The following is a 27942-nucleotide window of genomic DNA, read 5'->3' as shown; positions in this document are numbered from 1 at the left end:
TGGCAGTTCTTACTATCTCTATATTGGAATTCCAGTGAGAACCATAGTCCCAGGCTGAAATCATTCTGACTGTGTATCTGTTTGTTGCAGGCTGAGCTCAGAATTTTGCCCCGCATTTTCGATACCAGGGAAGTCCAGGGGTTTGTCAAGTTTTTAGATGATGGGAATTTTTTGTTCAATCCTAAAGTGGCAGGCATTGGCTAGTGGGATACAGCAGGGATCAGACCAGGACCCCGTATTTTAACAAGTCAGACAAGAGAATAAAATGTAATATCTCAAAATTTACTGATGATCCAAAGCTGAGTGGAAGGGTGAGCTGTGAGCAGGATGCAGAGATGTCACAGTGGTGATTTGGACAGGCTGAAGGAGTGGGTAAATGCATGGCAGATGCAGTACAATGTGGATAAATGTGAGGTTATCCACTTTGGTAGCAAAAACAGGAAAGCAGATGGTTATTTGAATGGCTGTGAATTGAGAGAGGGGAATGTTCAATGAGACCTGGGTGTCCTTGTGCACCCAATCATGTTTGCCCAGTAACTTAAATGAAAATTGGGAATATAAAATTCATGCAGAATGAAGACGGAAAGTGCTGCTGTATATTTTGTAGAAAACCTGAGGAAATACACAACAGATAACAGCAAATGTTAAGCTAGTAAGGTTTAACATCAGTGAAAACAAATGATAATATACAGCAACTGTAATGTTAATGGGTTTGGGTGAACATATTCAGAAAAGTTTCAAATGGTACCTGTCATCTGAAGGATTCAAAAGAAGGGTTCATCTGGAACATCTAGCTCTTTCAGAGGCAAACTGACCTATTGTAGATCTTCAGCTTTAACTTTAGATCTCCTGCATTTTCTTACTTTTCCTTTCAATTCAACTGGAAAGATTTCCCCTTAGACTATAACAGGAAATGAAGGGAAACAGACCTCTGAAGGCAAGACTTTGAGAGTTGACGGTTCCACAATCAAGTCTCATACCCTTCAAGGCTTTGGGGCTACATCGAAAAGCAGAAAATAGAAACGTGCATTCACTTGAAACTGGGAAAAGGATTACAAGATTTTTTGGTTATATAATGTCTCTGGTCCTGACCAGATAGCCAAATGGAGGTCAGAACAGATGTAGTGTAAAACTTTAATTTGAAGAGAATGTAAAGCACACAAACTGGGATTTACATCACAGGATTTTTCTCTCTTTAGTGGCAGGAGAAATATAGATAAAAGAGAGAGCACAGATTGAATTGTAACATACCTTTGCTTTCCTCGACAGACTTTCTGCTTTATCTTCCATGCAAGCGTTTGCATCTTACGTTTATATTGACTCAAATATTAAATGGTGGTTGTCTGGGTTGCTTCAGCATTGCAATGTTGTGTCATTTTAGTCAATTTGTATGTTCATTTAATCTGCCAAATTAAAATTAGTAACAATAGGAGGCCCATCCACTTTGAATATCCAACAGTGACCCATAACTGGAAACATTTGTTATTACAGTGTTGTCAGATGTATTTCATTGGTCTTTGTAGAGTTCAACCATTGTTGTGTTTGATTGTGAGACTATTCATTATTGATGTGCACTGTGCCTAATTGTTTAAGTCTGGAAGTGGACTCACTAAAATTTAAACAAACTGTAGATATTACTGCTACGCCATCTCTGCATTGTCCTGACACACAAAATTTGCAACAGTCTTCAAGCACAGAAACTTAAAGGACTCTCATTCAATGTGGCCTATGATGAGATACAGAATTGTCCAACATGGAGAAATGCCAAATGTGATCATTATTGCTTGTTAAATGCCTTGTTGATACCAGAACTTTCCTCGTAATATTCAGACTTCCATCTGAATGAATTTGCCACACAAGCTGGACATTGGGAAAACTCAACAAGGAAGCTAGGAAGATTCAACTCGTTACTTGCTCTGAGTGATGTCCATGTTGGAAATCAGGTACTAACATCTCAGGACGCTCTCCATATGCACCAGTCACAAGCACCGTATTTCTATGGACATTAACATGCTATGTTTGCTAATCATAAGAAAGTTCATGACACATCTCCAATCCACTTAGAGTAAGCTACTGCACTTCAATGCTGTAATGTTGCACGCTCAGAGACATGCACCCAGTTCATGGACTGGACAAGGCTTCATCGCTGGGCTGTTCACTGGCTGTCACAGTGCTCACTCACTCTGAGCCTAACTGGATGGGTTGGAATGACAGCGAGTGGGGAAGATGTTACAGGAAATAGTGACAGTGGTACAGCATGAGCCTTGGTCGGACGTGGGTCCAGTCGCCGAAATACAGTGAGTGTGGAGTATCAGAGACATGATTGTGGCACTTACTCTGGTGGAGTGGAGAAGGATGTTGACCTACTTTCTACAGACCTGGGCATTCTTATGATGGCTGAGACCATTTCAACCTGGTTGGAAATCCTGTCCAGCACACTTCTCTTCTGTCATCACAAAGGAGGGCACAAATAACATACCAGAAATGACGGGGAGCTCTGGCTTTAGAGAGAGGGCAGGAACTTGAGCAAATCTGTATTAGTAGAGAATACTAACCCTTCACAGTGGGTTGATGTTGTGGCCTCCACTCCAAGTTCTGGGGGAAGAAGGTGCCTTACTTGTGCACCATCCTGTCCAGTTGGGGTCTCCAGTTCCCTGCCTGCACAACAAGGCAAGAATTTGCCCCTCTCCATCATTTCCAGGGTAAATATCCAGAAACATGCAGGGCAGTTCCAGCTTGACAGTGCTTATCCAGGTACATAATGGGCTTTGAAAAACAGCATGGCTGTAAGGAATCCCAATGAATTCCGACATGTCCACTGAGTGGCGAGCTGTTGTGAGAAAGCATGTGGTAAAGCTGGGGCAGAGATAAAATGTAGAAGGTACCATCGGGGCATGTTAGGTAAATTAATGAAGCATGTTTGATGAAATAAGGCAACAGAACTCATTTGGCCTCATAGCAGCAAATCCTCCAAAACTTCAATGCAACTTAGATTTAACCAAAAACAATGTGATTTAGTCCTGTGGGTTAAAGAGTGCACAGTTGTCACTGTCTCCCACCTATTCGGCAGAACTGATTCCTCTATCACCCATTTCTAGTTGCACCTTGAACTTTATAAATAATTCAGAGACTATTGGCAAGCCTAAATCTCAACCCTGGTATAATATTGCACTCAGAATGTTCTCATTTTATCTGTACACCCAATGCTGTGCTTCCTTGCTATTCCAAGATGGCTGTGGACTAGGGGCCCTGAGTCGAGGGCTTGTCTGCTTTTCGTTTTCTCTTTCCTTGTTGTTTTTCTTCTTCCTTCCTCCCCTCTTGTGAAGAGCTTGGTTGCAGTGCCAGTATCAGCGGCATGTTTGGGTTCCCGGAGGCTTCTCCGTCGACAGGGTTAGCCCAGTGCTGACTCATGGCTGCTGCAGTGGAGGTGAGTTCGGTTCCCTGCAGCGTCTGCATCCTGCACAGATTAACAGAGATAACAGTGAAGGCGGGTTTGGGCCCAATACATTAGCCAGGGGCATTGGCTGTGGCTGAGGTGGGCCTGGAGCGGAGTCTTGGCGGCGGCAGAGTGGAGTTTGGGCCTCCGTAGGACCGGGTGGCATCGGTGATGGCTGCATCAGTGAGACCCATCAAAGATTCATGACGGCAGCTGTGTCAATGGAGGAAAGATGGTGTCAAAGAGTGGGTATTCTTGTTCCACTGGTGCTGAGAGGGATCTCATGGCTGCCTGCACCAGGCCCATGGCTGAGCATTTAACAAGAAGGGCTGTAACGTAGAATTTTACTTCTTTATTTTTCTGCCTTTATATTCTACGTTTTGGTTTTTTTTATGTTTTAAGATGGTGCCAGGGAAAGGCGACACCATACAGTACACTTTACCGTATTTTGCAACAAAGTACACACGGCAATAAATAAATCAAATTTTAAAAAAATCAACAAAGCTGCTTTGAGTCAAGTTTGATTGATTGATTGACCTGTGGTAGGAGAAAGAAGTAACACCCTCAGTGAGCATTTTCTCCTACCATGTGTGTCAGTGTTACATTGATGCCTCCATTGGACAATAACATAAATGGGGTGTTGGATTTCCACTCTAAGCAAACAGTGTTTATCAGATCAAATTGTCATATAATTAATTTTCAAGCTAAGTGAGTGAGAAACACTGGGTGAATTTCATTAGAAATGCTGTTTCATTTTATCCAATTACACTGTAAGTTTTACTCGTGTCAACTGATCGTTTCATTTTTGAAGATTACAGCCTTGTTTGATGCAGGTTTCTCCTTGATGACATGGATTCCTTTTGTTTTACTCCCTTTTTCTCTCCATAATCATCTGCTGGCTAAGTATCTCCCATGAGAAAGACAGTAGCCAGCAGCCCTGTTGTAAAAACACAAGTGTTGGAAATATTCAGCAGGTTCTGGCAGCATCTCCGACCAGTGAAAAACAGTTAACTTTTCAAGTTACGTGTTTCTCCTCGGCAGAAGAATCTTTTCATCTGGTGCTGTGAAGCAGGTCATAACGTAACGACAGATGCCCTAGCCTGTAACTTTGGGGCCTGATGGTATTTGTGGCAAACTGTGGTGTTCGTGGATACAAGAATGCTGCCACCATTCCTCTTTTCTTAATGAGATGTTTTTAGTTGTTCCTCTACCACTGTAAACAAACATAAACTATGCGTGAGTTTTAACAAGAAGAAGCTCTTGACTAAATAAGATTCAGTTTATTGTATAACAATTAAGTCCAAGTGACATTAGTGAATTAGACATTGTTACTAAGATTACTGAGAGACATTGATGACAAATTCATCTCCTTTGAGATCCAAAGCTCTTCTACTCATTTCCCCATCCAGACTGTATGACATCATCAGATTGGATGGAACTTTACACAGACTCCAACATTAACCACTTCAGAACCATCACCATATACAATATCTGCCCCCATGCTTTTTTTTCTCAAAATTAACATTCATACATTGATATGTACAATTATATTTAACACTACCCCTTCCTTTTCTCAGCTAACTTTCATCACAAAGTCATGCAGCCTAGAGATTTCCAACTTTTTGAGAATGAGTTTCTTTAGGACTTGGAAGATCATTTGATTTGATTTGAGAACTGTTGACCTTGGTTCTAATTTTGACTTTGCACTTCCATAACTTCTGATTTCTAAGCTCCATCGTCACAGGTTTCCACTAATCTGTAGGGATCATTAATAATTATATCTTTGAAATCCCCTAGATGCTGAACATTTGTGATAAATCTTGCTCTTTCAACAATTTATCTGTTCTCAGATTAAAGCAGCTGTCAAACACTTGCAGATTTTCTTCAAAAGTATCTGTGCTTCCTTTTATGTTTTGGAAATTTATAACTTTATCAGCTGTAGGTACTACAATAGCGTATTTCTTTATTCAACTTATGGTTTAATATGTAAGTTTGAAACAATTCAGTATCTTAAGAACTGGTTTATCCAAGACGTCCAATCTTATGTTCTATGTGTTCAATTCCAGTAATAAATATTACAGGTCATATTATTTTTCTTGCCATGTTTTCTTCATGTGATTATTTATTTTGCTTACTTTGAAGGTTGTTAATTCTGCAGTAATTCAAAGTTAGCTTTGTAAACACTGATGTTGTATATAATTTTCCTTGTCTCAAAGATTTTTAAAATATGCACTATCTAATGCTATATTTTGCTTTATTTTAAAGCTTTTAATTCTTAAACAGTAATGCTGAATATTTGTACTCCCAACTGTGAATGTTCCCAAACTTTTAGCAAAGAAGTCAGAGGCTTCACACCTCTATGGGCAAAATGATGATCTCCTTCCTTTCACATCTAATTCACAAAGCTTATCTTTTTCAACATTCCCAAATAAAACCTCATGCTAGTGGCCTTAGTAAGTTCTTCCAGCCAGAGCCATCATTAAATTACATTTCTCAGACCCCTGCTGCAACAAAAGTTCTATTCTTCTGTTTGACTCTGTCTGCTTTAGCTTTTAAATTGTCTATTTTGTCACTTTAATTCTGCTTCATGATATTTCTGGTGCTGTTACATCAATACAAAGTATTTTGTGGCCCTTAATCTCTGCATTGTAACTGCACTTTGTGATGTACCCTTAGTATGATGGCAATACTCATACAGAGCTGTAAGTATTCCATTTCTTTCTTCTAGCCTTCTCAGCCTTTATTTTCATGCTGCAAATTTGAAGATTTTCCTTTTATCCCCACATGTAATTTTAATTTTACTCTTGGAGTTCTAATACACTTATTTCTCAGCCAAAGCTCAAATCGTGAATGAAATAACTCTACAGAGGCTGGTATTCTGTCACCAAAGCACCCTTTATTTACATATGAACTGTCCTTGACTTTAGTACAGCCTCATTCAGAGTGAGCTTTCAAAATGCCGGAATCTCTGACAGTCCTGCTTATATCTGTCAGCCAGAGCTCCCTGATTGCACCAAATTAACAGCCACACTTAGGGAACTCATATTCCATGAGGTCCAGAGATAGTAGGAACTGCAGATGCTGGAGAATCTGAGATAACAAGGTGTAGAGCTGGATGAACACAGCAGGCCGAGCAGGAAAGTTGTTTCGGGCCTAGACCCTTCTTCAGCCAAAACATCAGCCTTCCTGCTCCTCTGATGCTGCTTGGTCTGCAGTGTTCATCCAGCTCTATACCTTGTTATCTCTTTCTATGAGGTCCCGCTGGCTGACCTTGTTGCATTCACGACAGTGATCCTAGCTTCCCAATAGAATTGGTTACTAGCAGGTGTGAGCAATCTTTAAGCTCTTTCTAAAGTAAACAGCTTTTCCTGTGCCCCTATCAAATCTGAAGTAAAGGGATTAGGCTGAAGTGCTGCTTTCCCCTTTCATGAGTTCCCACTGACCGAATGTTTGTTCAAACACTTGCAGCTACTAACTGTTTTAAAACTTCTTTAAAGCTGAAAACTCACTTGGCCTCTGGGAGTTTCTTCTCCTTGATCCAATGGAATTTTTCCCTGCTGTACCTTGAGGTAGTGAGCAACAATGCCCAACTCTGATCGCTGTGCAATATTTATGGATCGGAATCTAAGGGCCTACTTGATTTACAGTGGAGGGTGAACAGCCTCTACAGAGTCTTAACATGAACAAGACTATTACCTTAACAAGATGTAGTTTAATGCATAATGGCAATTTAGTACAAGTTACATAAGCTGGTTACATATTGGTACTCAGCATATTTGGAGACATAGGTCTGCCCCTTGGAGATTCAGAACTTTTCTACCCTCTCCCCACCCAAGATAACATCAGACTGAGTACAACTTAAGCACAATCTTCAACGCCAATGCTTTCAGAACAACTGGCAGCATGGTGGCTCAGTGGTTAGCACTGCTGCCTCACAACGCCAGGGACCTGGGTTCGATTCCAGCCTCAGTTGTCTGTCGGTGTCAAGTTTGCTCATTCTCCACTGCGTGGGTTTCCTCCGGGTGCTGCGGTTTCCTCCCACATTCCAAAGATGTGCAGGGTAGGGGGACTGACGAGGCTAAATTGCCCATTGTGTCCAGGTATGTGTAGACTAGGTGGGTTATAGTGGGGATGGATCTGGATGGGATGCATTAAGGTGGTGAATTTGCTGGGCCAAAGGGCCTGTTTCCACACAAAAAAAAACTGCCCTTGACAACACAGACAAAATGCAGGCTGACATTGACACAGATAGGAAGTTGGACCTCAGTTCTTTCCTTGTCTGTGAGGCTTGGCTACTCACTAAATAACTCTGTTGAATCATTGGTGTCCTTTACAGAATAAAAGGAGGTCATTCAGCCCATCAAGTCCATGCCAGTTTCCCATGGAGGAATCTATTCAGTCCTATTCCTCGCTCGGAGTCCATAGCCTATCGTTTACTTCCTTCAAGTGTCCATTGTTTCTAATTAATTAATTAATTGTTTCTGATTTCACCATTTTTATGGGCATAAAATTCCACTTCAGTAAAAACCGAAAGAACCATGCATGCTATAAATCAGGAACAAAACAGAAGTTTCTAGAAAAGCTCAGCAGGAAGCGTCACTGGACCCGAAATGTTAACTCTGATTTTTTCTTCACAGATGCTGTCAGGCCCGGTGTGCTTTTCCAGCAACTTGTGTTTTTGTCCATGTCATTAATACTTGCATTTCCTCTGCATCGCTTACCTAAAATCTCAAATTTATGTCCCCTGGTGTATGGACCATGAGATGATAGCAAGATTGGTTCTTTGACTGCTTTATCCAAGCTTGTTGTTATAAATCCCATGGACAAACAGGAAACTAAAATAACAATTCTTACCAAGCAACCCCTAGGTGAGGAAATTAAAGGCAAATTTCACTTTAACTACTTGATACTTACCACAAGCATGTGCATCACACCCCACAGATATGTGTCATCATGCACAGTTCTAACTTTCTCCAAGTCAGCCTCTGGTTGATAGGATCTCTCACTTTTCCACTCAATCAATTCCATATTTGAGTCATGCTCATAGACAGCCCATATTCCATCTGAGGACCCTGGAGATGGTCATCACCTGAACATTACACTCCTGCAAAACTCTTTAGCTAGATTCATGACAGTCTTGATGGCACAAATTTCTCAGACACTCCTTTATTTGATTTATTTAAGAAAATTATTGAATAGTTTGGTTGGCTGTAGCAGAACTGAAACATTTCAGAAAAAATATCCGATCGACAATCTCTTGTCGTAACCTGCATTGAGCTTTCTATAATCGTAGAATCCCCACGGCGCAGAAAGAGACCATTCAGCCCATTGAGTCTGTAGTGACCCGCTGAAGAGCATCCACCCGGAACAAGCCCCCTGCCATATTCCCGTAACCCTGTATTTATCATGGCCAATCAACCTAACCTGCATATCCAAGGACACTACGGGGCAATTTATCATGGCTAATCACTTAACCTGCATGTGCCTGGACTGTGGGAGGAAACCAGAGCACCTGGAGAAATCCACACAGATACAGACGGAACGTTCAAACTCCACTCATAGTCACCCAAGGCTGGAATCAAGGCTGACTTCTGTTTTTTTTTAAATTTTATTACGTGCACAGCTCTTTATAAATGTCCCATCTCTTTTTTTTTCCCAGCTGGATTCTTTGTCACTGATAACATGGTGACCAAATGTTAAATTTCTTCATATTGATATTGCTCCAGGTCAACAGTTGCCAGTTTACAGAGGCCAATATATCTTCTTAACCAAGAAAAGTGCAATTGTTACATTTTCAATTGCTGCAGCCTCTTAAAAGTCCTCTTCAAACACTCTTTAAACAATTACAAACTCCACAGACAGTTTAAACAAATTACAATTATTCTTTGATCCTGTTCTGCTCCTGGGTCAAAGATTGCTGCACTGTCATTGTCTTGTACAACTCTACTAAATCTCCCCTCAATTTCCCGGGGAGACCAGTCCCAGATGTTCGAACACAACCTTTTAACGAACCTTCCCACCACATCCCCAATTCCTGGAACCATTCTGGTAAATCTCCTTTGGATGCTTTCAAGGTATGCACGTGCAGATGTCCCGAAGTTCCCACACACACTTCAGTAGAGTACCATTAAGATGATATTACCTCTCTCTTCCTCCTGTGCATTGCGTCACACTTCTTTGTATTAAATTCCATCTAGCACATGTTTGTCTATTCTGCTAGGCTATCTATGTCCTCATATTGGTGTTTCACATTATCCTCACTGTTCTATCATGAGCAAGTTTTGAAATGTTACTCATTCTGCCAAGAGCCAAGTCATTTATTTATACATAGCAAAAAAAAATGCAATGTTGCTGGCATTAAACAGCAGGAAATACCATGGTCCAACATCCTTTAGAACAAGTAACAACTATCTACCATGACTCTCTACTTTCTGACATGAAGTCAATTTTTCACCCAACTGGGTACTAACCTTCCTATTCTACGCCATAAGGCACCAGTCTGTTAATCAGCATTTTACTTGGTACCAAGTCAAACAATTTCTTAAAAGGTACATAAACAACCTCCAGTTGTTTTCCCATCATCAATCTTTTCTATGGCTTCATCAAAAAAATTCCATAATATTAGTCAAGCACAATACATCTTCTACAAATCTGCACTGGCTCTCCTTAATTAATTTAAATTTCTCCACGTGGCTGTTGATTTATGTCTTTGCTTATGGATTAGAAAACTTCAGCCAACACTGATTTTAAACTAACCAGCCTGCATTTGCTAGGACTATCCATCCAATCTTTCCTGAATTAAGGATGCCATGTTTGCCATTCCCTGGTCCTTTCACCATACCTAGGGAAGATTGGAATATTAAGGCAAGCCTTTCCATGACTTCCATCTCCACTGCCTTCAGCAGTTTATTCTATTTCTTTAATAATCTAGAAAATTAAATATATTTCAAATTCAAAAATGTTGGCAGACTTTCAAGAACCAATATATTGCATCCAAGTATGAACCTGGTAGAAATTGCAGTGACTTATTTGGATGAGATCTTCACAGCTAAGATAAATGTTTAACAGATTTGCTTTAGCAGAAAAGAAAAAAATTGTGGCAGACAGGGGTTAATTTTCTTGACTCTTTTTCACTGCTTATCCTCACACTGTGATGGCAATATCACAGAATTACTGAAAATATGCATATCGTTTTTCAGCTTAGCATATGTACAGTCGAACTGTTTGGATATCAAAGTATGAATCTCTGAGGTATATTTCAACACTGCTTTAGACAGCAAGTGACATTTGGCATTCAGCCTAGAAGAGAAGCATTTCCCTACAATATGATTGAACAGTCAGATCCACCGTCTATAAGCAACTAAACATCAGAGAGCCTGCACTAGCTAAGATAATTCAAAAAAAGCAATATCAGTGAAATGCCTTCCATGTGGAAATTAAGAAATCAAGTCTGTGAGTCTATATTTAAATATGGATCTTTGAAATTAAATCTAAACCACTTATCTAAAAATTTTGAAATCTACTTAAAAAACCGTATGCATTAGCATCAAAATGAACAGAGACGCATCAATTTAAACATTTTTTAAATCCAAGAACTTTGCAACATTGAAGGAGACAGTTCAGCCCAAATTTATTGTACTTGCTTTGGAAGCATTATCTCACTAGTATCACTCTTGCTGCTCAATCCTCAATTTTACAACACATTCAGTTTAATTTTTAAATTAATTAGTGGATCTACTTTCACCACGCTTGAATCTGCTTCCACCGCCCTTTCGCACAGTATATTTCAGCCATTCTTCAGAAACACAGGGTTGACATCTGGACATGATTCTAAAATCCAAAACCAAAGCACTGCCAATGCTAGGAATTTGAGATTGGATTATAATCCAAAGATGCCCTGCCTCACTGTATTGGAGAATGAGACGAGAAGCTGTCAATAAATGTAGTGACACTCAGAGCTAGCTTAATGATGAAGTGTCGAGGGTGGGCAGTCAATCTGGTTCAATTTCAGAGATGTCACAGATTGACTACTAATCTAATGTCTTGATGGGAACTGGGAGCTAAGGATCCCTTGGAGGACTCCATCATGGTTAGGATATGAAGCCATTGCTGCAGATACTCTGGTTATAGTTGGTTTCAATAAGAATCTGATCAAGGGAAGTTTCCCTGAGCTGGATTGTGGGAGGAAGGAGATTGTGAGGATTACAAGGAAGCAGGAATGTGGCACAGTCACAAATGTGGACAATTGTGACATTCGTTCAAGCCTGTGACCAGGATGAAAACCTGATTGGAAAGGTTCAAACAAAGTTGTATTACAATAATAAACCAGGGAGATGACAAGATGGTCAAATTGGTGAGGATCTGGAGAATGTAGGTGAGACATCAGGATGCAACTACAGAGGGTTCCAGCATCTTTGAGAGGTGACAATGAGTTTGGAATGGAAAGGGAAATATCTAATGTCAGGGAACTATTTACAATTGCAGCTGGCAGGGAAGTGGCTTTGGTTAAAATAAAGATTTGTGTTTGTATAACAACTTCTAAAATTTCAGGACACGCCTCATAGCCAATGAAACATACTATACTACGCTGCTAATACAATGAGTACGTTCCAACGTAGGGCATATGGCAGTCAATGTATGGAAGCACCCACAAACAGCAACGCAGTAATTGCCTGGTTGTAATTTTTTGTGATATTGATTATGGAATAAATAGTGCTCAGGACACCTCCCCCAGTTAGAGCTATGGTATCTGTTAGATCCATCTGAAAGAATACATGGTTGAAGACTCACATCAACATTTCAGACCAAAGATTCACTGCCAACATTGCAGCATTTCCTCACTGCACTGGAGAGTGAACCAAAAATTATGTGCTTAATTGTTGTTCCAATACATGAACAAATACAGAGGAAAGCAGACACAAAACCTTGCTTCCTTGATACCCCAGTTTGCTCGCACCATTCTGCCCCATGGTCACATTCCCTAAGGCAGGTTGCCAATAGAGGGCATTTTATTAGATGAATTGTTGGAGCCCAAATGAATATTTATAGACAGTCACTGGTCAGCCCAAAGGTGTGGGAACTAGGTCAGCTTGCCCGGAAGTGGCCTCCCATTGCCAGACTGGAACCTGGGACTCCAAGCTGACTCTGCAATAGGGTTAGTCTGGAAAAACATCATGATGCATTTTCTCAATAAGAAATTTGAATGTTTTAATAAGATCATCTCTCATTACTCAGAGACAGGCCCGGTTTATTTAATTTTTCTTCAAACGACAATCCCTCCATCTTAGAAATTAATTTTCTGAACCTTCACTGCACTCTGTCTACAGCAAATATATTTTCCCTTAGGTAAGGATACCAAAATTGCTTACAATACTCCAAGTGTGGTGTCAGCAAGGATGTTTTTAATTGCAGCAAGACATCATTGCTCTTACACAGAAATCTTACTGTAATAAAGGTCAACATACTATTTGCATTCCTAATTATCTTAAACCAAACGCAGGCAAAAGAGTTGTGTGAATATCATGGAATTGAAATGTTTCAATATGCTCTTAAAAAATAATGAACCACCCAGGCATACATGACACTTACTACTTCGAAATCTTATTTTGCCTGAAACTAAAAATTCAACTTATTCAGCAACTAGTGCAATTTAAACAAAAAAGTGTTAAACGAAAAAAAATTCATTTGCTTCAGCAGATGCTTTGAGCAAAGTAGTGCAAACTGTGTTTTGCAAAATAACAGAAAATGTTGCGGACAGAGAGACTATGGAAATATTTCAAATTTATGATCCTCCACCAGAATTGGAAATTGTTCCAGATGTGATACATTTTAAGCAAGTGCAGAGCAGGACCGGGGTAGAACACAAGGGACGGACTGTGATAAGGTGAGGGCAGGTGAGATTAAATGACAACTGGGATCGTAATTGAAAAGTAAGGAATAAGAAATGGATCTAGAGGAGTGAATGGAAAATAGTAGTGTCATCACCGACAGATATGTAATATGATGGGGGCCATGGTTATAATTTGAAATGCTTGAACTAAGTGCCGAATCTGGAAAGATGCAGAATGCCCAAGAATCAAAATGTTGTGTTGCTGTTCATCAAAACAGGAGACCAAGGATAAAGGTCAAACTGGGAATAGTATGGAGGATAAAAATAATGGCCAACTGGAAGCTCAGGGTCATGATTGCAAACTGAACTGAAGTGCTCTGCAAAAAACAAAAGGTGTAGGAGCAGGCAGAGGAAGTCAGCCTCACAAACCATCCTCACCCATCTCCATTTAATATGTAGACTGTAAGCAGTGAAAACAATGTGCCCTGGATAAGGAAAAGTTGTAAATTGTGCATTTTCTTGGAAAGGTGTCTTGGGAAGGAGAGGAGGTGGTGGTGGTGGGGAGGGAGAGATGCAGGGAGGTGATCGAGGAATGGATTGCAGGGCCAGAGAAAGAACTGGTGCTTCACAATACTAGAGGAAAGAGAAATTGTGTTTGTTGGCAGCATTGTGCTGGAGGTGGCTGTAATGGCAGAGGACGGTCTGTGGGATATGATGGCTATTGAGGTGGAAGGCGAAAATGTGGCTGTGGGAAAGTGCTAGGGAACGAAATTGAGGGCAGAATTGTGCAGTTGTCAGACACAGTGGAGGGCCCTGTGAATTATGGTGTTGGGGAATCCTCAGTTGAAGGGACCAAAGAAGACATATTAGAACGTGACATTGTCAAAACTGATGCAACAGAGACAGGGGAACTGGGAGAATGGAAAAGAATCCTTACAAGGAACAATCCTGGAAGGGAAGATCAATCAACGTAGCAGTGAGAGCTCGTGAACTCATTACAGATATTGATCAAAGGCAATTGGAGATAAAGAAGGGAAGAGTCAGAAATGGGCCATTTGAATGCCAGGACTTCTTGAAATTGGGAACAATATTAATTAAATTTTCTCGTTTAGGGCAAGAGCAGGATTTGACCTTGACATAGTCATCAAAGAGGTGAAGGGATAGGCAGTGGGGATAACTTGAACTGAAATGCAGACTGTTCCGAACATCTGATGAAGAAGTAGGTATAGTATAGTCAGGAGCAAGATGAGCACCCATAGCTCTAGGAAGAAGTGACACAGCAGAAGGGGAAATTGCTCAATGTGAGAACAAATTCAAACAGGTGGAAATGGGGCATGGACGTGCGGATGGTGGATTGGAAATCGGTATCACTCAGAGAGATTTCACACCATCTTGATGGGGGGATGGAGTTGGAGAGAGATTGGATATCCTGGTGAGAAAACCATCAGGGCCAGGAAACTGGATGATTTGAAAGATTTACGAAACCCAAAGAATTACAGATGCTAGAAATTGGAAACACGAACAGAAATTGCTGGAAAAACTCAGGAGGTCTGGCAGTATCTGTGGAGGGAAAGCAGAGTTAACGTTTCAGGTCTGGTGACCCTTCTTCAGAACACACAGAAAGCCTTACAGGTGTGGACTGGAAGAGGACAGACAAAAAAAAGCATGGAAAATAGACCATTTAACCAAGCCTATTCTGCCATTCAGTACAATTGCAGCTGATCTGCAGCATCACCTTCAGTTTCGTGTTTGCACCTCTTAGCCCTTGATTCCATGGAAGAGCTGTCTATCACAGCTTTATGTGTGTTCAACATTTAATCATTCAAAATCTTCTGGAATAGAAAATTCTAAAGTTTCACAACCATTGGAATGAAGAAACTTCTCATCTCAGTCCTAACCTATCAACCACTGATTCCCACTGTCAAACTGTGCCCGGTGTCCTACATTCCCCAGCCATGGGAAATAACCATTCAGTCTCTAACCTGGCAAGTCCCTTCAAAATGTGCCATGTTTCAGTGAAATCAGTCTTCTTATCTCTAGATAGGTTTACTACATCTCTCATCAAAGGGAACCAATGCAATTACATTCTTCTTTGAATAGATTGTAATCGTGGATCTTATCAGAGCAGTTCTGTTTGAAGGTCTTGGGAAGGAGGCAGAAGTAGACTGTGTAGGATTGGGAATTGTTACACTTGGGGTCTTAGAACAAAGAGTCTCCAGAGATTCTGGCAATCTGAGAAAAGATGACTTGATGTTCAGTAGTAGCGTCATGGTCCTGTTCTCGCCACATCAATGGTAAAGTTACTTGGGCAAAGCCTTGAGGAACACGCACGTTGATATTTGAAACCACGAAGGAAAGCAAATGAGTCTCGGAGCACAAATGGTTAACGATGTAGCTGCAAGCTTTGGTTTACACGGAGGCGTGTGCATGGACCTTCAGATAGCAGTGTGATTCCCCCTGGTGGTGACAAGCAGGGTAGCAGAACTGCCTTTGCAGCTCCCACAGATCACAAATGACTGTGGAAATCGGCTTCAGCAAGTTGGGTGGTTCCAAAATCGCACAGTAATAATATTTTAGTTTAATGAAGTTTCTGATGGAAGAGATTTACAGATACATTTTTAAGCAAAATGTTGAAAACTAAACACAATTAGTCCAGCAGAGATCAGAAGACTATGTAGTTAAATAATGCCCTTTCGTGTTCAAATCCATACAGACAGATGCCTGACCTCAGGAGTATTTGCACCCGTCATTAGTGTATAATGCCGCAATATTAAACTTCTGCTGATTAGCATGAAAGTACTTCCAACATAAAAAAGCACGAGTATTGGAAATTTGAAATTGAAATCAAAAATTGCTAATAGATCACAATTTATTGACAGAAAGATTGAAGTCATTGGTAATTATAGGAAAACTTTGCACTGGCTGGAACATACCTGGCAGAAAGGAAGATGATTGTGGTTTGTAAGTCAATCATCTCAGCTCCAGAACATCACTGCAGCAGTTCCTCAGGACAGGTTTTCCATTAACTTGTTCAGATGTGTTGGGACACACTTCTGGAGCATAAGAGACTTGAATCTAGGCCTTTTGGCTCACAAAGTACGGATATTACCACTGTGCCACATGAACCCACTAAGTTGTTCAGGATAAAGTCCCACATACAATCATTTTCACCTCCTTAGATGTGATTTTCCCCCTCATCATAAGGTTAGAAATGGGATAGTCACTGACGTTAGTGCTCAATACCATTCATAATTCAGTCTATGTCTGCGTGAAGCAAGACCTGGACAACAGTAAGACTTAGTCTGTGAAGTGACAAGTAACATTCATATCACACAAGTTCCAGAAAATGGCCATTGTCAACAGAAATCCAGACCTGTGGAGAACTTCTGCACTGTACTATACACAGGGAATTTGGTGAGAAACGAAATCCTGGGGATTTTAAGAACTGAACTCTTGTTAAACTTGGCTTTTTTTGCACTTAGCGTGTAACCTAAATTTAACTAAACTTATAGTTTCTGTCACAGAGTCATAGAGTCATTCAGCACGGAAATGGACCTTTTCGTCCAACTCATCTATGCCGACTGGTTTTTCCAACCTAAACTAGTTCCATCTTCCTATGTTTGGCATGAATCCCCTGGAATGTTTCCTATTCATATACCTATTCAAATGTTTTTTAAATGGTGTAATCATATTTGCATTTACCACTTCCTCTGGCAGTTCATTCCATAACATGCACCACCCTCTGTGTGAAAAAGTTGCCCCTCAGGTCGCTCTTATCTTACACCTCTCACCTTAAACCTATGCCCTCTAGTTTTGAAGTCCCCTACCCTGGGGTAAAGACCTTGGATCTCCACCCTATCAATGCCTTTTATGATTTTATGAACTTCTATAATGTCACTCCTCAGCCACTTACACTATGGAGAACAAAGCCTCAGCCTATCCAGCCTCTCCTCATAACTCAACCTCCGATCTCAGGAACATCCTTGCACCCTGTCCAATTTAATAACATGCTGCCAGAGCAATCAGAATTGTACGCAATACTCCAAAAATGGTTTCACTGATGTTTTGTACAGCCATAAACAAGCTGATTACTGTTGCAGTTGCAGTTAGTCCAATTTCATGGCTTGTTAGAACTGTTAATGACTGTGAAATGTCTTAAATTGTTGGAATTTCTACAGATATAAAAACAGAATTTTTTTCCCTCTAAGGCAATAAAAGTACTAAAAGATGGGTGATAGAGATTAATTTTAGATCATGGACCAGCTGAAACATGATGCAAGTAATTCCTGGACTATTTAGGAATGTCAGGAACATGTCAAATATCTTAAGGGAACCACTTGTGTGGGAAGATTCTCCAGCCATCTGAGCTTGACTGAAGTCTCTGTGGAGCATCAGTGAGGTTAAGGGTTTCCTTATTGTATGCTCCAGGAGGTGACCATCCTGCACATCTCACATACAATCCATAATTCACACGATCAGGCCATGCTCTGGTACGAGACATTCTAATATCTGGTATTGTGAAACTCGCACTGTTCCCCAGAATGTAGCCCAGCTTACATGAAGATCTGGATTTATAAACTGTGTAGTAGAGACTCTTGCACATCCATCACATCAAGAATGCAGCTGGTGCAATCCGACTCAAGTGTTGCAAGCTCATATCAACCTGCAGGCTCTCCTGAGTGAGTAGCAACTCAGCAATACATTCAGTGCTGGACATTTGGTTGCTTCCTGCAACTCTATGAACAGCCACAGGTTGATCACAAAGCCCCAAGCCCAATTTGGGAGGCTTTTAAATTCTACCCTCCTTAGACAACTCCACTGATAATTCATTGAAAATACATGATACTAAAAATGGATACTATTGGTAATACGGCTTATGTAAATTAGGAGAAGCGGGAAATTGCACTCAGTCACTTCCCTGGATTATTTAGAAATCAAAAGGGAAATGTTAATACTCCAAAATAGATGGGTTTCTAGCAGGTAGGGTTCTTTAATACATAATTTTTTCATTGGTGAGTGTGTTGCTGGCAATTTCTATTGCCCATCCCTAACTGCTCTTGGGGAGGCGGTACTGAGCTATTTTTTTGGACCAACTATAGCCCCTGAAGTGAAGGTCCACCCAGAGTTCTGCTGGGAACAGGCTCCAAAATCTCAACTCAGCAACAGTGAGGAATGGCAATATAGTTCCAAATTAAGATGGTGCATGTGACTTCAAAGGGAAATTTGGACATTCTCATGCATCATCTGTTTTGTCCTCCATGTTTGGAAAGCGCTGTTGAAGGGAGTCATGCCAAGTTGCTACAGCAACACTACATATACTGCTACCGTGGGAAACTAAATATTTACAGTGGTAGAAATAATAGGAACTGCAGATGCTGGAGAATCTGAGATAACAAGGTGTGGAGCTGGATGAACACAGCAGGACAAGCAGCATCTTAGAAGCAGGAAGGCTGCCGTTTCAGGCCTAGGCCCTTCATCAGAAAAATCTCATTTTGGTCTTGCTGGAGATGGTTAGAAATCGCACGACACCAGGTTATGGTCCAACAAGTTTATTTAAAAACACAAGCCCTCCTCAGGTGTCAGTGTGAGAGGTAGTATCAGACACAGAATTTATAAGTAAAAGATCAAACCCTAACATGCTGTCAAATCTTTAATTAGTTAGAAGGTTTTAATTGATTAACATGTATATGTAAAACCCCAAATTCCTTTCAAGTCGCTGTCCTGACAGAACCAAAGGTATTATCAGGGTAAAGAAGAGGTGGCATTTTAAGTCAGACAATGTATGTGAGATGTGAGTGTTTATGTTTTAGTTTGGAGTCCAACTGGTTTTACTTCACAAGTAGGAATTTATAAAACACCAAATTGACTGACTATAAATTGTTGGGTGGTGGGTGGGAGAGAGAAATAGAAAGAGGAGAGCGTGTGGGAGAGAGAGTGTGTCATCCAGTACTTCCCGGGAGTGGGAAAACTACGCCATGTTCTTCACAGCCTTCGACACATTATTGATGAAGACAAGCACGTCACCCAGATCTTCCCCACACCTCCACTTCTCACCTTCAAACAGCCACCAAGCCTTAAACAGAGCATTGTTCGCAGTAAACTACCCCGCCTTCAGGACACCATCAGCCACAACACAACACAACCCTGCCATGGCAACCTCTGCAAGACATGCCAGATCATCGACATGGATACTACCATCACACATGGTAACACCACCCACCACTTACACGGCAGATACCCACGTGACTCAGCCGACGTTGTCCATCTCATACGCTGAAGGTAAGGATGCCCTGAGGCATGGTTTATTGGCGAAACCATGGAGACTCGATAGCAACGTATGAATGGATACCATGCAACAATCACCAGACGGGAATGTACACTCCCCGGGGGAAGCACTTCAGCGGTCGAGGACATTCAGCCTCGGATCTTCGGGTAAACATCCTTCATGATACACAACTGAGCAGAGTCGCCCAGCAGAGGCTGATAGCCAAGTTTGGTACGCATTAAGAAGGCCTCAACTGGGACCTTGGGTTCACGTCACACTTCAGGAGACCCTACCACACTATACACTCTCATACACACGCGTACACAAACACACAGTCTCACATACACACTCTCTCTCACTCCCGTGCACACGCACACACAAATGCACACGTGCGCCCGCATGCACGCACGTGCACCCCTTTGCCCTCACGTGTGCCCTTTCAACCGCACGCAATCTCTCTCTCTCCCGCGCGCACCCTCTCCCGCGTGCACACACACATCCTTTCTCTCACACGCGTATGCGTGCACGTGCACCCTTTCGCTCTCACACACCGCACACTCACGTGCGTGCCCTCACTCTCCCTCCCGCGCCGCGCGCGCGCACCCTCACTCTCTTTCGAATTCCCACTTTAGAAATAAAACCAATCAGACTCCAAACTAAAATATAAACAGATTCTACATAAGGCCTAATACCTAGCATGCACTGTCTTACCTAAAATGTCATCTCTTCTTTTCACTGATAAAACCTTTTGTTCTCTCAGTGACTTGAAATGAATTTGTGGATTTACATCTACACATTAATCAATTAAAATTTTCTAACTGACTAAAGATTTAACAGCATCTTAGATTTGTTTAATCCCGATCAGTGGTGTGACCCTTTGACCTTTCACTTGTAAATTCTGTGTCAGTTCCTACCTCTCTCATTAACACCTCAAGGTGTGAGGCTGCAAAAGTTTATGTTTTCAGATAAATCTGTTGGACTATAACCTGGTGTCATGTGATTTCTTACCTTGTCCACCCCAGTCCAACACTGGCATCTCCACATCATTGCTGGAGATGGTAAGTTGTGTGGCATAAGTATCACCCACTACTTATGTGTCCAAGCTTGACTGTTGTCTAGGTCTTGCTGCAGATAGACATAAACTGCTTTAGTTTTGAGCAGTTGCAAATGGTGTGGAACATTGTGCAGAATCACCAAACATCCCAGCCTCTGATCTTATGATGAAGAGCAGATCACTAGTGAAGCAACTGCTGATGGTTAGGCCAATGGTCTGTCCTGAGGAACTCCTGCAGCCATGTCCCGAGGTTAATGTGATTGGTCTCCAATATCCACAAATCATCTTCCTTTGTGATGGGTATGATTCTAACAGGTAGAGAGTTTGCCCCGATTCCCATTAACTTCAATTTTGCTAATAGTTCTTGATGCAACGTTCAATCAAATACTCGCTTAGTCCCACCTCACTTCTAGAATTCAGCACTTTGTTTCCACGATTGGAGCAAGTTTAGGAGGCAAGTGGGGCCAATGGGCCCAATCTGAAGACTAGTACACAGGTTATTTCTGAGTAAGTGCTCTTGATAGAATTGTTAACAACCCTGTCAGTTTGCCTATGATTGGGAGTACACTGATGGGACAGTAAATGGCTGGACTGGATTTGACTCATTCTTTCTCGTGATTAGGGCTTACCTGAGCACCACTCCCTTTACCTCACACATGACTAGAGCTTCTTGCTCTCTGCTCATCCTTGTACTAAAAGCTTTTTTAAGCCATGAGCATCTAATTCAGAGACAAATCCTGCTGTTGTACTGACAGGTCTGACCATTACATTTCTGCATGCAGGGAAGAAAAGGTTTAGCAGGGGTCTCACAGAAACTGCTTCCAAAATGGTTCCTTCCCTGTGTGCACTAATAACTGAAATGTTTGTTTCTTTCAATGTTACCCAGAATTTGGCCCTGGAAATTCACATTTTCTTTGATATCAAAACTGTTGCATGCTAGCTACTTTTGTAAATTCCTATAATCTAGAATTGACTTTTGATATTTTAGAAAAATAAAAACACAGATGGCATTTGGGTTTACAGTTGTAATATCATCTCCCTAAAAACTGGTACAAAATGTGTGAATATCTTACCACGGAACCCCCGACCCAAAACATCGACTCTCCTGCTCCTCTGATGCTGCCTGACCTGCTGTGTACCTCCAGCTCTATGCTATTTTGACTCTGAATATCATACCCATTCAGCTTGGCCAAGTTCAATGCAATATACCAGCCTTAATCATCAATAACGGCAATCTGACCCACAAAAAGTAATACTTCTAAAGTTTGATATGCAGTATGGCTCTATAAATATAAATCACTATAAATCATCTGGTAGGAAGCATTCTTGCATCAAATTGATATTTCCAATGACCTTTTCAAAAAGGAAAACGTTAAAATCCAAAAGTGTGCTTCTCTTCTGACTCAGCAACCTTGCCCCAGCCTGAGATCCTCCACATGAATGACTTTTGGAAGCCTCAGCATGATTTGCTGATTATCAAACCCCAGAAGGAAAAAAAAAATCCAATGGTATGTAACTGTTCAATTTCTGGCTTTTTAGGAAATCTTCTTGACCAACAACACCTTCCTCCAACATATTAACATTCTGGGATCAGATGGAGGGTAAGGTACCACTTGCCTGAGGGTGTAATGACAGCACAGACTGAATACATAAGGGCACATGAATTTATACTGACAACATAAATGAAGAATATAAGAAATAGGAGCAGGAATAAACCAGATGCCCTGTTAAGCCTTTTCCACAATTCAATAATATCATGAGGACTCTTTGGCTTTTACACCACTTTCCCGATCACTGTCCAAACATTCTGATTCTGAAAGACCAAACATCAATCCATTTTAGCCTTTAATATATTGAATGATTGAGCATCCACAGACCAATGGAGTAGAGAATTCAAAAGATTCACAACCCTGTGTGTGAATAAATTTCTGCTCACTACCTAAATAGTTAACCTTTTATCATGAAACTATGTTCCCCAATGGCTTGGTGTCTACCTATCAAGTCCCTACAAAATTCAGTATGTTTCAATGAAATCTAAACCTAACTAGCACTGATGTCAAGGAAAATGAATTCTTGGAATGGGTGCAAAATGGTTTCTACAGCAGATGCTGAGGAACCAACTAACAGACAAGTTATTTTTAATCTAGCAATGTGCAGTAAAAGAGGGCTGGTTGATATTCTTTTTCTATAGGTGGTTTTAGGGCAGAACTAACATTAATTGGTAGAATTTTCCATTAATTTTGAAAATGATACAATTCATTCAGAAACTAGGGACTTAAATCTAAACAAAGGAAACTATGAAGTGTCACAATTCACTGAGGCAGCACACAGGAAATCAAGTTCCACTCTGCCCAGAGTGTCACATTCCAAGAAAGACAAGGAATACGAAGTGTTAAACAGAAAGAGCTTTCTTAAGGAGCTGTTCGGTCTTGTAGGCAGCAAGTTTAGATTAAGCTATTTACTATCCTAAAGGGTCAATGATGTCATTGTTGCATCATACAATTGGACTCAAAGTGACAGTCCATCAGTCCACATAAATACACAAAATTAGTCATCACAAAAGTTGAAAGTTTTAAAATAAGCACACAAAATTCCCCAATGTACCTAATCTTCAGATCCAGGTTGAAAGAAAGCACATATCAGAGTTCTGAACTTAAAAATTACTATTTATTACACCTAGTTAGACCATTGGTACAGAAGACCACAAATTAAAAACTCTAATTCTCTTATACATTCCTTTTAAATACTCACATGCACACAGGGGAAGATAATTTGTGGTTGGAGGAAAGCTGTGTGGCTGTTCTGTGGTTTCATTTCATGCCTTGCTGAGATGATCCTTACGATTCTGACACTGATCAAAATATTGCTTTTCAATCATCCTTCTCCAGATGCTTCTCCTGCAAGAGACACAAGGTTGCAAACCAATCAGTTAAAAGTTACAATTTACAACAATTAAACGATATGAAGGCAACCAGGCAATGGTTAACATTTAAAGAAGTAATACAGAGTTTACAACAAAAATACATTCCTTTTGTGAAAAATAACCAGTACAGAAAATCTGCCAACAATGTTAATAAAACAAATCAAGGATTGCATTAATCAAAGAAAGATGCATTAAAGTTACTCATAAAATGGTAAAAACAGGAAGTTTTTTTTAAAAATTCATTCATGGCATGTGGGCATCACTAACCAAACCAGCATTTACTGTCCATCCCTAACTGCTCTTTTGGACAGCTAAAGTACATTTGGTATGGGCACCTTCACAGTGCTGTTAGGCAAGAGTTGCTGCATAGTTGCATAGTGGTGCAGGGAATGAATATTGAAGGTTTGCATTTCAGTCAATCAAGCTGCATCATCGTGAATGATGTCAAGCATCTTGTGAGCTGCATTCACCCAAGCAATTGAACAGTATTCCATCACACTTTTAACTGGTGCTCTATGGATGGTGGACAAGCTTCGGGGAGTCAAGAGTTGAGTTACTCACCACAGAAATCCCCAGCCTCTAATCTGGTACGTTAGCCACAGTATACCTTACTTTTAAAAAGTGTAGTAATCCTTTCCATAATGCTGTATTTTCAAAATCAGTTCTTTTCCCATTTTAGTTTATAATCAAAAATACAGGAAAATAACAAGTCTGTCCACAAATGTACCCTCACTGTGTAAAAACAAGAGAGAGAGAGAGAGAGAAAACAAAATGCTAGAATATAAAGTGACATAGAACATAAAATGCCAAGAGGACGGTCAACAAATAATATTAAAATTAGGCATAGTCATCATGGATACATAAATGGAAATCACTTTTTAAAAACCTGTTAGCAGTTTCTTTTTGAGGATGTAATTATCAGAATAGAAAAAAGAAAAAAAACTGGATGTGGTACATTGAGATTTTTAAGAAGTTTTTCATAAGATCCCACAAAGAAGGTTACTAAACATAATTACAGCACATAGAATTTGGGGGCAATATACATGTATGCATTGAAAATTGATTAATGGTCTGAAAGCAGAGAATATGAACAAATAGAACATTTTCGGGTTGGCAGGCTATGACACGTGGAGTATCCCAAGCATCAGTGCTTGGACCCCACTATTCACCATACCAATAGACTGGACTTGGTAACTGAACATAATATTTCTAGGTTGATAGAGTACACAAAACTAGGTGGAAGTGAGAGCTGTGAAGTGGATACAAAGACACTTCAGGGGAACCTGGACAGGTTGTCAATGGGCAAGAAAATGGCAAATGGAAGACAATATGGAGAAATGTGAGGTTATACACTTCATAAGAAAAACATAAATATGGAGTATTTCCGAAATGGCAAAAGACAGGAAAGTATTGAACTTTGAAGGAATGTTGGCTTTGACAAGAAGATTTGAGCACAAAAATAAAGATGTCTTACTACAAATGTACAGTGCATTATGAGACCACAGTTTGATCTCCTTAAGTGCAGAAATGTGTATTGGCCATAGAGGAAGTACAATGAATGTTCACACTTTAATTCCTGGAAGAAGGGATAGTCCAATGTAGAAAAATTAAATGGACCAGGTCTTTATTCTTTGCACTTTAAAAAAATGACAGGTGGTCTCATTCAAACCTACAGAATTTTTTTAACAAACAGAAACATGAAAATTTCTGCTAAAACTCAGCAGCTGTGACAGCATCAAGAGCCCCAGGAGTCACTGGACTTGGAACATTAACACTGTTTTTTCTCTATAGATGTTGCCAGACCTGCTGAGTTTCACCAGAAATTTCTGATTTGTTTGTTTCAAATTGCCACCACCCACATTTATTATTTATCAAATTCTTACATGGCTCAACAGGGCAGATGCCGGAAGGATGTTTTCTCAGCTCAGCGGATAGTATCTAAGAGTAAAGGACAGCCCATTTAGGACTGAGATGAGGAGGGATGTCTTCACTCCAAGGATGGTGAATCTTTGCAATTCTCTGACTAGAAAACTGTGGAAGTTCATTGAGTAGGCTCAAGACCAAAACTGATAGATTTGAACATGTTAAAAACATAAAGGGAAACAGGGATAATGCAGGACAATAGAGTTAGAGATCAGCCGTGATATTTATTGAATGGTGGAATGGGCGGAAAAGCCTGAATCACCTGTCCTGCTCTTTCACTTAAGATTCTAATGAGATTATCTCTTCATTTTTAGAAACCACAATGAAATAAGCTCAATTCACTTAACCCTTTCAGGAACAAATGTTAAGAAATTTGACTGCAAGTGTAGAATGCACAAGCATGGGTGTACTCTGGCCTCAAGTTCAATATGGAAACTACAGTTTGTTTTGCTTCCTTGTATGCAATGACGGAAAGATGACTTATTAAAAATATATTATTCAGCAATGGTATTAGATTTAGAGAGCAGCCTGCAGCAAGGCTCAAAAACCAGTCAGACCAATGGGATAAAGTTCTCTTCTATCTCTTAGAGTTGACAACTCAAGGTAAATATGAAGGTCTTGTTACACAGCTTACTGGCTCTAACTATGTGACCCATTGAAATATCCTTCTCCAGTGCTTCCGTAGCATTTCACTTTTGCAATAAAACTGCTCAAAGAAAGTACAAAGCTTTTTTTTAAACTGATCCTGAGATTTTCCTGCAGCAGGTTGTTCAAAACCATCTTCAGAGGATTAACGTGTTCAGTTCCTATATAAGGCACCTGGACGATCCTGAAAGATTGACTGGTGCTAGTTGTGAGTGTTTTGGTGAGTTTAACACAGTGTGGAGCTGGAAGAACATAGCAGGCCAGGCAGCATCAGAAGAGGAGGAAAGTCGATGTTTCGGGTCGGGACCTTGTGCGCAGGGGTCCACAGCAACAAATTGGCAGAAACCTATCTCACATACAGGTTCTTTTTCCTATTTCATTTGCTCAGATGTGCCACCACACACTACTGAGTTACTTTCCCACCATCAAAATCAGTGACTTTTTTTTTAATTTGGCATTTTTCAATTTTTAAAATTCAACTGCCAGTTATCAGCCTTGTAGCCAATTAAATATTTACAAGCAAAGCCCATTACGGGCAACGCAGACCATCAGAAGTGAGGTGGAAGTAGGGAAAGTGGGAATCAAAAACAGAGTTGGGGAGGGGGGTAAACGCTTACACGTAACTTTTATTCGTAACCTACCAACTAGCATCAGCAAAATCACTCGGATAACCAACCTAATATTTACAAGCAACACACACTATGGGTAATACAAGCTATCAAAAGTGAGGGAAGAGACTAAGTCAAAATGGAATTGGAGGGGAAAACACTTACAGGTAAATAACTAGATAATAAAACGTGAGGCTGGATGAACACAGCAGGCCAAGCAGCATCTCAGGAGCACAAAAGCTGACGTTTCGGGCCTAGAGCCTTCATCAGAGAGGGGGATGGGGAGAGGGTTCTGGAATAAATAGGGAGAGAGGGGGAGGCGGACCGAAGATGGAGAGTAAAGAAGATAGGTGGAGAGGGTGTAGGTGGGGAGGTAGGGAGGGGATAGGTCAGTCCAGGGAAGACGGACAGGTCAAGGAGGTGGGATGAGGTTAGTAGGTAGCGGGGGGTGCGGCTTGGGGTGGGAGGAAGGGATGGGTGAGAGGAAGAACAGGTTAGGGAGGCAGAGACAGGTTGGACTGGTTTTGGGATGCAGTGGGTGGAGGGGAAGAGCTGGGCTGGTTGTGTGGTGCAGTGGGGGGAGGGGACGAACTGGGCTGGTTTTGGGATGCGCTGAGGGAAGGGGAGATTTTGAAGCTGGTGAAATCCACATTGATACCATTGGGCTGCAGGGTTCCCAGGCGGAATATGAGTTGCTGTTCCTGCAACCTTCGGGTGGCATCGTTGTGGCAGTGCAGGAGGCTGTTTATTCCAGAACCCTCACCCCATCCCCCTCTCTGATGAAGGGTCTAGGCCCGAAACGTCAGCTTTTGTGCTCCTGAGATGCTGCTTGGCCTGCTGTGTTCATCCAGCCTCACATTTTATTATCTTGGATTCTCCAGCATCTGCAGTTCCCATTATCACAGGTAAATAACTGTTGCTGGAGATGGAAAACAACATTCACTGATGATGACGACCATGCAGGTGATGATCAGTCACAACAGGTGCACAATTAAACACGTTTCACTTTTTTACAGAGAATGAAAATGAAATGAGAAACACATTAACTGGATTTATATTTCACAGCAAACACCCCCCCCCCCCCCACCAACCGGACTTAGGGTCTCTCAGCAACGGCCGAATGAGCTGAGTCCCATGATGCACTTGCGCTCCAGGCCTAACCTCACTCCCGAGATGCTCCTGCGCCAAGGGTGTAGTGGGGAGGAGGGAGAATGAAATCGACCCCACTCCCGGGATGCTCCTTCCCCGGGCGGAGGGCA

At 41.0% G+C, this 27942-nt stretch overlaps 1 long non-coding RNA gene across 1 annotated transcript; it reads right to left on the bottom strand.

Moving 5' to 3' along the window:
• Positions 1 to 27942, bottom strand: LOC125462135 (uncharacterized). Its single transcript, XR_007249607.2, has 3 exons — positions 27775 to 27942; positions 23336 to 23481; positions 1 to 4649 (listed from the first exon to the last, which is right to left on the bottom strand). It is a non-coding gene; the product is annotated as an uncharacterized LOC125462135 (long non-coding RNA).

The sequence above is a fragment of the Stegostoma tigrinum genome, chromosome 23 (assembly GCF_030684315.1).
Source record: "Stegostoma tigrinum isolate sSteTig4 chromosome 23, sSteTig4.hap1, whole genome shotgun sequence".
In the NCBI taxonomy this organism is placed as follows: domain Eukaryota; kingdom Metazoa; phylum Chordata; class Chondrichthyes; order Orectolobiformes; family Stegostomatidae; genus Stegostoma; species Stegostoma tigrinum.
Note: the sequence above shows the minus strand (reverse complement) of the source record. Positions and strands in the feature narration are given on the sequence as shown.